The sequence below is a fragment of the Phyllobates terribilis genome, unplaced genomic scaffold (genome assembly GCF_046119375.1).
Source record: "Phyllobates terribilis strain yellow unplaced genomic scaffold, ASM4611937v1 Scaffold_2__4_contigs__length_985480577, whole genome shotgun sequence".
Classification (NCBI taxonomy): domain Eukaryota; kingdom Metazoa; phylum Chordata; class Amphibia; order Anura; family Dendrobatidae; genus Phyllobates; species Phyllobates terribilis.
Window position 1 is genome coordinate 545,257,321 of NW_027362762.1, and position 14,873 is coordinate 545,272,193.

At 48.2% G+C, this 14,873-nt stretch overlaps 1 long non-coding RNA gene across 1 annotated transcript in view; it reads left to right on the top strand.

Annotated features, from left to right (window-relative positions):
* LOC141252875 (uncharacterized) overlaps positions 1-14,873 on the top strand; it is a 125,605-nt gene that overhangs the window by 40,493 nt on the left and 70,239 nt on the right. The window lies entirely within an intron of this gene.

Below are 14,873 nucleotides of genomic sequence, written 5' to 3' on the forward strand. Positions count from 1 at the left end.
CCTATACAGAAACGGAAAATAGTTTGGAGGACTTGCATGTCCTTTTTTATTTATTATGAGAAAATCATAAAAGATCCCGTTTTTTAACCATGCTGTGACTTTCTGCTGAGGGAGAGGGAGAGAGCTGCCCTATTCAGAGTCTGTAATAAGACCTGCTGACAAAAGTGTTGAAGATACAGTCTAATGTGAATTAACAATAAAAAAAAGTTAATTTCACAAATGGCTTGTATTTTTTTTAATACAAACTTTTTTGTCTTTACAGCTCCTTTAAAGGGAATCTGTCATCAGTTTTTTGCCACCTAATCTGAGAGTAGCATAATGTAGGGTTAGAGGCACTGATTCCAGTAATGTGTCACTTACTGGGCTGCTTAGTGTTGTTTTGATAAAATCATTGATTTGTCAGAAGGTAATTGACTAGTAAGTTCTGTAGGACCCCACCCCCATCACTGATTAGTAGATTTCTGTGTACACTGAGCATGGGCAGAAAGCTGCCAATCAGTGGTGTGGGCGGGGCTATGCAGAGCGCAGCATTCAGAGAGCTGCTAGATCTGCAGCAGATAAAACGGTGATTTTCTCAAAATGACAACAAGCAGCTGAAAAAGTGACACATCGCTGGAATCAGGGTATCTGCCCCTATATTGTGCTGCTCTCAGATGGGGCAGCACAATTAATATTGTGCCAAATTAATTTCCCGTGAACTATCACATGATCTATCACAGGGGATCATGTGACATGTCACGTGATAAATCAGGTGTGTGTGGGGGGGGGGGCCGCGCCTTCTAAACTGCCCGGGGCCCTTGCTACTCTTAATCCACCCCTGGCTCCAGTGGATCTGCACCGCAGCAGTGGCCCCACATAGCCACATACCACAGGTGGCGTCACGAACATTATCTCTATAAAAACTTTATACCCCTTTTCTTTAATCTTTAATTGACCGCCCTGGTCACGGACCGGGTCACTGCCACTGTGACATCCCCCAGCATTGACCGGCCCGGCTACCGAGTACCCCATGGCCCAGGGGGTGTGTCACATGCCTCTGGCTTCACACCAAGTGGGATCTACAACCTCATCATCATCCAATGTATTATCCCATTCCTCGACCTGAGAGTCACCCTCCTCCTCTTGTTGCCAAGGCAGCACGCAGCACATTACAGTTTGTGTGACCCTCAGGTATCTGAGTCACATCAGGATCACCTCCTTCCCCGTGGGTTAACAACTGGTGACAAGGCTCAGGAAGCTGCACGGACCCTACTTTTTTTCCCACTGTATGGAGAACAATATTTGCAACAAAGAATTTTAAGCTAAGATGTATCCTGCTTTATACACCACGGTAGTAAGAAAACCAATTTTGAGTTTATCATATCTGTGTACCCCTGTGTGGAGAACAATATCTGCACCAAAAAAATAATTTCACTAGAGTATAACAATTGTAAAGGAGACCAAAACCTCTTCCACTACAGCCAACCCAGGAGATGGAGACCCAACCAGGAGTGTTCACATTTCCCTAAATTAAGGCCTAACACAACCAAAGTGGCATCAATTTCATCATAGTAGAAGTAGTTTCATGAAGACAGAAACCTCTTCCACTGTAGCCAACACAGTAGACCCAATCAGGATTCCTAACATTTCCAAAAATTAGTGGCAGACACCAGCGAAGTGGCATCAATTTTTCTATGGTAGAAATAGTAGAATTAGGAACAACACATCTCCCACTACAGCCAACCCAGTAAATGGAGACCCAATCAGGATTCTCCACATTTCCAACAATTAGTGGCAGACACCAGCAAAGTGGCATCAATTTCACTACAGTAGAAATAGTAGAATTAGGAACGACGCCTCTTCCACTACAGCCAACCCAGCAGATGGAGACACAATCAGGAGTGTTCACATTTAAAATATTACGGCCTGAAACCTGCAGCAGCAGCAAGAGAAAGCACAATCCTCCCTAATGGTATTCATATTGAGCTCTAGATACTCCTGCAGCATCCTCTCCAGTCGTTCACCACATGTCAGATTTCTATTCTGTTGTGCTGGTTCACGAGCTGATGTAAAAAAACGTGTGAAAGGACTCACAGAAATTGCTTTTGCCACTTACGCTGCTGCTGCTGCTAATGTTTAGGCATTGATGAGCTGACATGCCGGAGGTTGAAAGTCTACAGCTGCGATGCACACTCTGTGCCTCACTGCTATCTTGGGGAATACCTCTCTTAAGGTTGCTTAAAAGCTTGTTTCGATACTCCAGCATTAGCGGGTCCCTTTCCAGGGTGGGAAGCATCTGGCAAAATTTACTCTTATAATGTGGATCTAGCAGAGTGGCAACTCAGTAGTCATCATAACTATACGGGGATCATTTTGCAGATAGTGCATCAAGAAGGCACTCATATGTCAGGTTTTTCCAGCCCCGGCTGTGCAGTATGGAGGTGGTGTGGATTCTCTCTGCACTGTTGGAACATGTGTCTCGTTAAGGCAGAGGTTGAGAGCACAGGGGGAGGCCATAGAGAAGGTGGAGGAGGCAGAAGCAATGGGGGAAGTGTGAAATACAGATGGTTTGTTCTGCAAGCCTTGGAGATTACAAGGTTTGTGGAGCAGCCCCTTCCCCGCCTTCCCCCACAGCCACCAGAGTCACCCAGTGCCCAGTCAGCAAGATGTAACGCCCTTGGCCATGATTACTCATACAGGTTTCTGTGGTGAAATGCACCCTGGCAGACATAGATTTAGTCAAGGAACGGGTGATATTGTCTGCGACATGCTGGTGTAGTGCAGGCACAGCTTTCTTAGAAAAGTAATGTGGACTGGGGGACTGCGACAGCCATCAGCTTTTGGAAACCATCTGTATCTACCAGGCGGAAAGGCAGCATTTCCGTGGCCAACAGACTGGAGATGGTGGAGTTCAACCTCTTAGCTTTTTCATGTGTAGGATGAAACAATCTTTTACGTGACCACAACTGTGGGACCGAGGGCTGGCTGCAGTGCTGAGAGAGGGTGGAGTAAAGTGAACCGGACAAATTGGTGGACCGGTAGTGAGGTGCAGGCAGAGATGTTATGGTGGATTGATAAACATGTGGTGTGCTCGGTGAAACAAACACAGCAGGCATGTCTGCTTCTGTTACAGCTGACGTGTTCTCACTCCGCCTGACTGGAGCAGGTAGAGAACTGGAGGTTCTGCAGTGGGAGACCTGAGTGACAATACTTGGCACGGTAACAGAGGAGAAGGAAGAAGCAGCGGATGCGGTTGATGGGGCAGCGGATGGTTGTTGAGGTCATTTTAACGCAGTAAGATTGCCAGCGTAATGCATGTTGATTGCGCATGTGAAGGTTTATGCAAGTAGTAGTCAAATTATTGCACTTTTTCTCTCTGCTGAGTTTTCCTTGCCAAGTCTGCAGATAACATGAGTTGGCTCATCTTTTGTGGGGTCAAAAGATGCCCAAGCTAGGCAACCCTTGCCACCCCTGCAACCTGCAGACCCGCAATTGCTGCTGGCCACAGCCACAGTTGTGGCTAAGGATGCAGTGCTCCTTATGCTTGCATCACTCCGTGTCTGCACCATAGGGCAAAGCGCTAACCTCCTCTTCTTCCTCCTCCACCTCTTCAGATGAGCTAATCGGCTGCGTGACTCTGGTTTCACATCAAGTAGTATCTTCAACCTCATCATCATCCAATGTGTTATCCCATTCCTCGCCCTCAGAGTGACCCTTCACTTCTTGTTGCCCTGACAGCATAGTACAGTCCGAATGAGCCTCAGGCATCTGAGCCTCATCAGGATCACCTCCCTCCCCGGTGGTTAACGTCTGGTGACGAGGATCAGGAACTTGCTCAGACTCTATTTTGTCCTGCCCCGAATCCAACCTAAAAAAAGGTTGGAATCTGTGCAGATGCTTTCCTCTTCTTGACTCTGTGAATGTTTGGAGTACACTTCTGATGCCAAAAGTCAGTTGGGCAGTTGGACAGTTGTGATGCGAGGGGAAGCAAGGATAATTGGGGTGCTACCTCTACGGACTGTACTGTGTGTGATGTTGAGGTAGAGGAAGAAGAGGAGAGTCCATTTAAAGAAGCGCTTGCCATCCACTGGAGCACCTGCTCTTTCTGACCCTTATCAACAAGGCATCGCGGTGAGGCTGCCAAAGAAAGAGAGTGGAGTAGCCCATCTACTAACAGAAGTTGTCAGTTGTCTTCAGATAGGACATGACGGTGTTGGTTCACTAGTGCTTTCACAAACTTTACCACTAACTAACATGGTAGTGGGGGACTCAATTATTAGGGGAACATTATTAGGGGCAATCTGTCACAAAGACAGGGATCGTCGAACAGTGTGCTGCCTACATGGCGCTCAAGTCCGGCACATCGCTGAACGGGTTGACAGATTACTGAGAGGGGCTGGTGAGGACCCAGCGGTCATGGTGCACATTGGCACAAATGACAAAGTTAGAGGTAGGTGTAAGGTCCTTAAAGATGATTTCAGGGAACTAGGCTGCAAGCTTAAAGCAAGGACCTCCAAGGTAGTATTCTCTGAAATACTGCCTGTACCAAGTGCCACGCCAGAAAGGCAACGGGAGATTAGGGAGATAAATAAGTGGCTCAGGAATTGATGTAGGAAGGAGGGGTTTGGGTTCCTGGAGAACTGGGCTGACTTTTCAGTTGGCTACAGGTTCTATGCTAGGGACGGGCTGCACCTCAACGGGGAGGGTGCATCTGTGCTGGGGGAGAAAATGGCTAGAAGGTTGGAGGAGTGTTTAAACTAGGGATTGGGGGGGAGGATATTCATTTTATAGGTGGGGAAGATAGTGCAGATGGTGACCTGGGCACAAATAAAGAAATTGAGGGTGGGGTTAGAAAAGTCAATATAATAAGAAGGAATAGAGGTACAGAGAGATACATAAAATGCATGTACACTAATGCCAAAAGCCTCACCAACAAAATGGAGGAATTAGAATTAGTTTTGTTGGAAAATAATTATGACATGGTGGGAATATCCGAGACATGGCTGGATGAGAGCCATGACTGGGCAGTTAATTTACAGAGCTATAGTCTGTTCAGAAATGACCGTACAAACAAGCGAGGGGGGGGTGTGTTTATATGTAAAATCATCCTTAAAATCCATCTTGCGTGAGAATATATGTGAATCTAATGAAAACGTAGAGTCCCTGTGGGTTGAGATAAGGGGAGGGGGAAAAAATAATAAATTACTGATAGGGGTTTGTCATAAGTGTCAAAAAATAAAGGAAGCAGCAGAGAATTTCCTCATAAAGCAAACAGATGAAGCAGCAACTCAAGGAGAAGTCATTATTATGGGGTACTTTAACTACCCTGAAATACATTGGGGAACAGAAACCTGTAGTTCCAGCAAAGGTAATAGGTTTTTGACAACTATGAGAGACAATTACCTTTCACAACTGGTTCAGGACCCAACAAGAAGGGGGGCACTGCTAGACCTAATATTAACCAACGGGCCAGACCGCATATCAAACATACGAGTTGAGGGTCACTTGGGTAATAGTGATCACAAAATAATAAGTTTTCATGTATCCTTTAATAAGATGTGTATTACAGGGGTTACAAGAACACTAAACTTCAGGAAGGCAACTTTCCAAAGGTTGAGAGATGATCTTAGTGCAATAAACTGGGACGATATCGTGAGACATAAAACTACACAAAGCAAATGGGAGACATTTATTAGCATCCTGAATAGGAACTGTGCACAATATATACCCTATGGGACTAAACATGCTAGAAATAGGAGGAAACCACTATGGCTAAATAGAGCTGTAAGGGGTGCAATAAGTGACAAAAAGAAAGCATTTAGAGAACTAAAGCAAGTAGGTAGTGATGAGCCATTAAATAAATACAGAAAATTAAATTCTGTAAAAACCAAATGAAGGCAGCAAAGATTGAGACAGATAGAATCATTGCCAGAGAAAGTAAAAATAATCCCAAAATATTCTTTAACTACATAAATAGTAAGAAACTAAAAAATGATAGTGTTGACCCCCTTAAAAATAGTCTGGATGAAATGGTGGATGAGGAAAAAGGCAATATGCTAAATGATTTTTTTTCAACAGTATTTACACAAGAAAATTGCATGACAGAAAACATGATCAGTGATAACAAAAATTCTCCAGTAAATGTCACTTGCTTAACCCAGGAGGAAGTACGGCGGCATCTAAAAATCACTAAAGTTGACAAATCCCCGGGCCCGGATGGGATACACCTGCGAGTACTGCAGGAATTAAGTAACGTCATAGATAGACCATTATTTTTAATCTTTAAAGATTCCATAATAACAGGGTCTGTACCACAGGACTGGCATATAGCAAATGTGGTACCAATATCTAAAAAGGGGACAAAAACCGAACTTGGAAATTATAGGCCAGTAAGCTTAACCTCTACTGTGGGTAAAATCCTGGAGGGTTTCCTAAGAGATGCTATCCTAGAGTATCTGAAGAAGAATAACCTCATGACCCAATATCAACATGGGTTTACGAGGGACCGTTCCTGTCAAACTAATCTTATCAGCTTTTATGAAGAGGCAAGTTCTGGATTGGACCAAGGAAATGCAGTGGATGTTGTGTATATGGACTTTTCAAAAGCTTTTGATACAGTTCCACACAAAAGGTGGACGCATAAAATAAGAACAATAGGGATAGGGGAAAATATATGTAAGTGGGTTAAGAACTGGCTCAGTGATAGGAAACAAAGGGTGGTTATTAATGGAACACACCCAGACTGGGTCACAGTTAACAGTGGGGGTACCATAGGGGTCAGTATTGGGCCCGCTTCTTTTTAACATATTTATTAAAGACCTTGTAGGGGGCATACAGAGTAGTATTTCAAAATTTGCAGATGACACTAAACTCTGCAGGGTAATCAATGCAGAGGAGGACAATATTACATAGGATCTATGTAAACTAGAAGTTTGGGCTGATAAATGGCAAATGAGCTTTAATGGGGATAAATGTAAGGTAATGCCCTTGGGCAGAGGAAATAAAATGTATAATTATATGCTTAATTGTAAAACACTGGGCAAAACTGTCACTGAAAAAGACCTGGGTGTATTGGTGGACGACAAGCTCACGTTTGGTGGCCAGTGTGAGGCAGCTGCTGCAAAGGCAAATAAAATAATGGGATGCATTAAAAGAAGCATAGATGCTCATGAGGAGAACATAATTTACCTCTATGCAAGTCACTAGTGCGACCACACTTACAATACTGTGTACAGTTCTGGTCTCTGGTGTATAAGAAAGACATAGCTGAACTCGAGTGGGTGCAGAGAAGAGCGACCAAGGTTACTAGAGGACTGGGGGGGTATGCAATACCAAGACAGGTTATTACATTTTAGTTATTTAGTTTGGAAAAACAAAGGCTTAGGGGTGATCTTATTACTATGTACAAGTATATGATGGGACAGTACAAAGACCTTTCTACTGATCTTTTAACTCTGAGGCCTGAGGACAAGGGGGCATCTTCTACGTCTGGAGGAAAGGAGGTTTAATCATAATCACAGACGCTGATTCTTTATTGTAAGAGCAGTGAGACTATGGAACTCTCTTCCACATGATGTTGTGAAGCGCCCCCTGGGCAGTGGGGGTACCCAGAGCCGGGCCTTGTAGTTGCTGGGAGTTGTAATCACCATGGCGGTGACCCGGTCCGTGACCCAGGGCGGTCAAACCAGGGTAGTCTATGTGTATCTGGCTTAAATAGTCCGACTAGGCCACCTGTGGATTGCGGTCATTGGTAACCGCCACTGCGGAGCAGTCCGCTGAAGCTGGTGGTACGTGCAGCAAGGTAGTGTAACTCCCCACAGGAAGAGTGTAGCTTCAGGGCAGCGTGTATGGATGATGGTGGTGATAGTACCTGGATCAGTAATGATGACACGGAGTCTTTGCAGTGCAGTCCTAGGGTCTTTACTGGTGGTAATTATATAGGCCCCAACAGGAGTACTTGCTAGGGATGAGGGCCTGGTCAGTCTGGGAGCAATCCTAGAATTCCCCTGGCCAGGTGGAGTTGTAGGCCTGCCGTTCTGACTGTACTCTTTTGGCTATCTCGCTTATAGTCGTGTTGTAGCCCACGTCCCTGAGTGTGACGTGCTGTGCTCAACCGTATGGCTGGCGACTCGGATCCCGTGTATTCCTCGCTCCTCTGTGGCGGTACTGGTCCTTTCATGTGGCTGATCCTCCGGGCTTCTGTTGGCCAGGAGACCTACTATCTCCTGCCGTGCGGTTTCTGCTGTTGGGCTTGAAGGGTCCCACAGCCTCAGACTCCGGTGTCTGGTTCTCGGTGTGTACTCTGGCTAGGACGAGCTCTGCCAGCTCCATTCCTCAGCTCCTTGTTCCTTAGAGTCCTGCTTGACTCCTCACACTGAACTAACTAACCCTGCCTCCAGACCCAGTTATATAGGGCAGGATCCTCCCCTTTCTGGCCTGGGGCAGGAGGTGTTGCATGTAGTGTGTTCCCTGACCAGGAAACTCCTGTTTTGCTCGCTTACATGGTATTACTACCACTGTGGCAACCAGACCCCCTGGGGTGCCACATTCCCCCCTAGTAAATTTCAGTACTCCGGGACAGAACATATTTTGCAAAAATAACAGGTAACAAATACAATAGTAAATACAAGGTACATTAGAATATTACAAACTTTACAGTCTTTATAGGTCACGGTATCATCCGTAACCAGATATCCATTCCACTGAAGATGTAGTTTGAGGGACCGGTCCCAAACCCTCCACGGAGGCCCTGGGGTGGCTACAGGGCATTTGTGGTCCGGACGTTGGACCACGTCTTCAGCCACCTCCACGGGTTTTTGTTCTGTGGTCTGGCACAAAAGGGGCACTTTCCAGGTGCAACTATTTACAGGCAAAGTTTTTGGTTATCCATTGTCCATAACCTGAAAGTCTTTTTGGACCCTGTAGGGTAACTTAAAAAACATATTTAATACACACATATAACATTTGCAATAATACAGTTATAGTTACATTTAAATTCTCCAACTAGCAGGGATCAGACCTCTGGTGATTCTGGTAGACCTGCGTAACACACTGTCTGTCTGTGTTCTACCTTGGTCCCCTGTATTTACCCCTGGTGTGGTGGGATGAATGTTCCCCTCACTACGGGTGTTTGGAGGTGTCTCTGGTAGGTTGGGCAGCTTCCTACGGATCCTTTGGCTTACCGTGGGTATGACAGGCTCGCTACTAGCAGAAGGTAGATTCTCCTGGTCTGCTGATGAGGAATCTTCTGTCTCTGGGGCCAATGGTTCTTCCAACTCTACTGGGACTTCTACAGCTTCTTGAGGGGCTGGTTGGAGAAATGTAAGGACTGGTACAACTATTGCATTATTTACTTGTGTCCACGACCGTGGAAATTCTCAGAGTACTGTGCTGACCATTTCTTCCACTTCCTCTGCGGGTTGAGGGATATCTTGGCCTTCTTCAGCATGCTGTAGCTGCTCGGGACATTTCTTCAGGTGGTCTCTGGAAACTGTTGCAGTTGTCTCACCTCCGTCCTTACTTATGAGGCACACCTTGGTGTTATCATGGTTTGAGGGTAGAATGGTGTACTGCTCTTTTTCCCACTGGTCGTCCAACTTGTGGAGTCGCCTCTTCCTCTTTAGGACTTGCTCTCCAGGTGACAGGGGAACAGCAGGTGCATGTTGATTGTAAGTCTTCTCCTGCCTTTCTCTTGCTTGGGACAGACTTCTTTCATCACTTTCCTGTACCTTGCGGTACTGCTGTTGCCGCTCAGTATCCCAATCTGCATCTGGTGAGGCGACCTCTGGCGTCAGAACTCCCATATCCAGGTCGATGGGCAGCTTACCAGGTCTTGCCCTCATCAGGTAAGCAGGTGTGCAGTTGGTGGAATTCACTGGGATATGATTGTAGAGGTACAACAGGTCTGGTAACTTTTCCGGCCACAGACTGCGTTCCTCCAGGGGCAATGCCTTCAGTAGGTCTATCACCACCTGGTTCATCTTTTCACACATCCCGTTGGTCTGGGGGTGATAAGGCGTTGTCCGGATCTTCTTGCAGCCGTACAGGTTGCAGAACTCCTGGAATACCTCCGCTTCGAAGGCCGGACCTTGGTCAGTTAGCACACGTTCTGGGTAACCATGTGGGCGGCAGAAGTGCTGCTGGAAAGCTCTGGCTGCTGTCTGAGCCATTTGGTCCTTGACTGGCACTACTACCAGAAACCGGGAGTAGTGGTCTACGATGGTGAGAGCGTAGACATAGCCTGACCTGCTCGGGGATAGCTTTGCATGGTCCAGGGCTACCAGTTCGAGTGGCTGCATGGTGATGATGGGCTGCAGGGGAGCCCTCTGGCTGTCATGGTCTTTTCTTCTCAGGTTTCATGGTCCGCATTCTCGACACCTCCTCTCGACTGCTTTCCTCATGCCAACCCAATAGAACCGTTCACGTAGCAGGACTTCCAGCTTCTTCAATCCGAAATGTCCCGCTCCATCGTGGTACGCTTCCAGGACCATAGACGCATCTCGCCTCGGGACTACCACCTGTCAGACCAGCTCATGTGTCCGGGAGTTGACAGTTCTTCGACACAGCTTCCCTTCATAGATGAACAGCTTTCTCTTTTCTTTCCACAGCTATTTGGTCTCTTCTGGAGCATCTGAATCAGGGTATGAGTCAGCTTGTGTCAGCAACTCTTTGACTAGGCGGACAGCCGGGTCACTGTCTTGTGTTTCTGCCCATCCATGGTGGGGCAATGGATTGAACGTGACTTCTCTGTTGGCAGAGCACCTGTTCTTCACACAATGGGAGCACTGCTTTATCCCATGGCGGTGGAACGCGGGGATTTCTATCTCTTCCAGCTCCTCTGGGTCTTCTCCCCCATCTGGCAAGCTAGGCATTCTGGACAGCGCATCTGCGTTTGCATTCTTGCGTCCAGCCCGGTACTTGATGGTGAATTCGTAATTAGACAGTCGGGCCATCCATCTTTGTTCCAGGGCACCATGTTTTGCAGTGTCCAGGTGTGTCAGCGGGCTATTTTCCGTGAAGACGGTGAATTTGGAGGAGGCGAGATAATGCTTGAAGCGCTCTGTCACGGCCCAGACGATGGAAAGGAACTCCAACTTGAAGGAGCTGTAGTTCTCTGGGTTTCTTTCGGTGGGCTGGAGCTTCCTGCTGGCGTAGGCTATTACCCTTTCTCTGCCTTGCTGGATCTGGGACAGCACCGCTCCTAGTCCCACGTTGCTCACATCCATGTGGAGGATGAAGGGCTGTTCATAATCAGGGTAGGCCAGGACCTCGTCTCCTGTTAGGACCATCTTCAGCCTGGTGAAGGACTCATCTTCCAGCTTGTCCCATTTGAATGGTGGCTTCTGGTTCTTGGCCTTTCTGGACTGGCCTATCAGGAGGTCCTGCATAGGTGCCGCCAGCTTGGTGAAGCCTGGTATATACCTTCGGTAGTAACCTACCAACCCAAGGAACTGCCGCACTTCTTTGATGGTGGAAGGTCTCGGCCAGTCCTTGATTACGGTGATCTTGTTGGGGTCTGGTGCTACACCGTCAGCGCTTACCACATGTCCTAAGTACTGTACTTTGGGCTTCAGCAGGTGGCACTTTGATGGCTTCACCTTCATGCCAAAGCTAGCCAGGGCTTCAAACACTTCCACCAGGTGCTTCAGATGATCCTCATATGTCTTGGAGTATACTATGATGTCATCCAGGTACAGGAGGACTGTCTCGAAATTCTTATGTCCTAGACAGCACTCCATCAACCGCTGGAAGGTTCCTGGGGCGTTGCAGAGCCCGAATGGCATGCAGTTGAACTCGCTGAGGCCCATCGGGGTGGCGAATGCGGTCTTTTCCTTATCCCTTATCCGCCTCTGCTACAGGAACCTGCCAATACCCACTAGTAAGATCCAAAGTAGAGAAATAATTAGCAGATTTTAACGCAGCTAGTGATTCCTCTATCCTGGGTAGCGGGTACGCATCTTTATGAGTTATGCATTTAATTTGCCTGAAGTCTACACACATTCTCATTATTCCATCCTTTTTCTTTACAAGAACTAATGGAGCTGCCCAGGGGCTACAACTGTCTCTTATTACCCCAGCCTCCTTCATCTCTTGTAACATTCCTTTTGCATTTTGGTAGTGTGCTGGCGGTATAGGCCGGTACCTTTCTTTAATGGGTGGATGGTTTCCCGTGGGGATATGGTGTTGAACCCCCTTTACCTGCCCGAAGTCGAGTGGGTGTTTACTGAAGACCCTCTCATACTCCTGGACCACCCGGTATACTCCTTGTTTTTGATGTGGAGTGGTGGAGTCAGTGCCCACATGCAGCTTCTGGCACCAGTCCTCCATCTGTCCCTTGGAGCCATTATCCTCCGTCTGTTTGGATGGAGGCAAGGGTTCCACTGTCTTTATAGTATTTTGATTGACGGTGAATAGCTTGGCTAGTGTGGCATACCGGGGCAAGTGGACTTCTTTTTCCCCAATGTTCAGGATGTGGACTGGCACTCTCCCATGGCAGACATCAACCACCCCCCTGGCTGTCAAAATGGTGGGCCTACTGTCAGAGTAGACGGGCTCTACCAGGGCATGGTAATCTCTACCCTTTAGACCTATGGCTGCCCGGCACCATATCAGCAATTCACTTCTTGGGGGCATGGCAATAGGGAATGGGTCACTCATCCTAACACTGCCAATCTCACCACCAGACAGTTCTACCTGTTGTCTTTTCATCAGGGCTCTGATCTCTCTTTGTAGAACCCGCTGCTGGCTGGAACTGGTGGTTTCCGCAACCTGCTGTAACAAGACAATAATTTCTGCAAGACAATTTTCAATGACATTAGTGCCTAAGGTTATCATGGTGTGACTTTCTCGGCGATTAATGTCGACAATAATCAGTCCTTGTGCTGGCAGTTCGACTTTATGGTCACTTCTTTGAACCCCACCTGATGTACGGGTTGACCATTGCTGGCATAAATGCTCAAATGTTCGTCTGGACGGCGGGTAATGTCAGAGTCAGTCCAGTATCGTTTGAAAAGAATGTAGGGGATGGTGGTCACCTGGGATCCAGTGTCCAGCAACACGCTCATTGGAAAGCCATCCAGCGCGACAGGTAGGACCGGTCGTCCCCCCACATATTTGTCTCGCCAGCTTGATGGGCCTGGTGGTCTTATGCCTGGGGGTTGGCCCTCTGCCCCAGGTTTTGCTTGTTTAAATGACAGTGCCTTGCATAATATCCTGGCTGGTTGCAGCGGTGGCAGATGGGTTGTCCGTCCTGGTCGTAGCGGTCGCTGTTCCTCCCTCTAGATGGTGGAATCCTCTTCTGTCGGCGCCATGGGACGTCCTCCGGACTGGAAGCCAGCTGGATCTTTCCTATGGGAGACACCTGCAAGGACTGCACAGTTTTGGTTAGTGCAGCTACACTTTTAGTTAACTCTTGGACCTGATGGTGCAGGTTGGAGACGGGGCATTGTCCAGAGTCTGTGCATCAGCTCCTACAGGCTCCAGGGAAAAGGGTGCCACCTCCTGGTGGTAGGTGATAGCTGGTCGCCGGTGAGCTGTAGCGCCACCTGGTGCTGGTTCTCATAGCACCCGGATGGCCCTGTCCTTAAACTGAGCAAAGTCCAAGTCAGGGTTTTGCAGAGCCATTATGCGCAGCTGGGATTGGTGGGCGCTGGACAGTAAACACTCAATAAATTGTTCAGTTAACAGTCTGTTTTCATCACGCACACTGTCAGGGTCTACCTGTTTGATGGCCCTCAGCGCCTCCTGCAGGTTTAAAGCATAGTCCCATACACTGTCCTGTGCCCGTTGTTTGCACCCATAAAACTTCATCTTTATCTCTGCTGTAGAACGGGTGTCAAAAGTGTCCTTTAGGCGGGCCAGTATCTCTTTTACAGTCCCTTTTTCCCTGGTTGACCAGGACTTTACTACTCTCTGGGCTGCATCAATCAACTGGCCTATAAGGATGCTCACTTTCTGCTCCTCGGACAGGGGGTATACTTTAAATAAACTGCTGAGTCTCTCCTTGAAGTCACTCAGGGTGTGCGACTCTCCTGAGTACTGGGGCAACCACGCCGCTCCCGGTATATATGGCATGGTGAATGGCATAACTGGGGCAGCAGCCGCGCCGGTGGTTGAAGTTCCCTCCATATCGGGCGTCTTCCTTCCCCCTAGTGAACCGTGGCCTACCTTCCTTCTCCTTCCTTCCGTAGGCCGCAGTTCCGCAAGCGATGGTCTCCGTTCAGGACCTGGCGTTGCACGCGTCTGACGTCAGCGTGCGCTGTGGCTCCTTCCAGGACCTGGCGCTGCATCAGTCTGCGGGGCGGAGCTTTGGACTTCGCGCATTTTCAGTGATCACGCCCCTCTTCTTCCCGCGCGGCGACTCAAAAATGGCAGACAATGGCGGGAAAACGGCCGCAGATGCAGGGAAATCTTCACCACGGTAGGCGACACAGTCTGTGAAGGCGCGCAGTACTCGGTGGTAGCGGGCACGCAATCCTGCCTACTACCAAAGTTGACGCGACCCCTGGGCAGTGGGGATACCCGGAGCCGGGCCTTGAAGATGCTGGGGGTTGTAGTCACCGTGGCGGTGACCCGGTCCGTAACCCAGGGCGGTCAAACCAGGGTAGTCTATGTGTATCTGGCTTAAATAATCCGACTACGCCACCTGTGGATTGCGGTCATTGGTAACCGCCGCTGAAGTCCGCTGAAGCTGGTGGTGCGTGCAGCAAGGTAGTGTAACTCCCCACAGGAAGAGTGTAGCTTCAGGGCAGCGTGTATGGATGATGGTGGTGATAGTACCTGGATCAGTAATGATGACACGGAGTCTTTGCAGTGCAGTCCTAGGGTCTTTACTGGTGGTAATTATATAGGCCCCAACGGGAGTACTTGCTAGGGATGAGGGCCTGGTCAGTCTG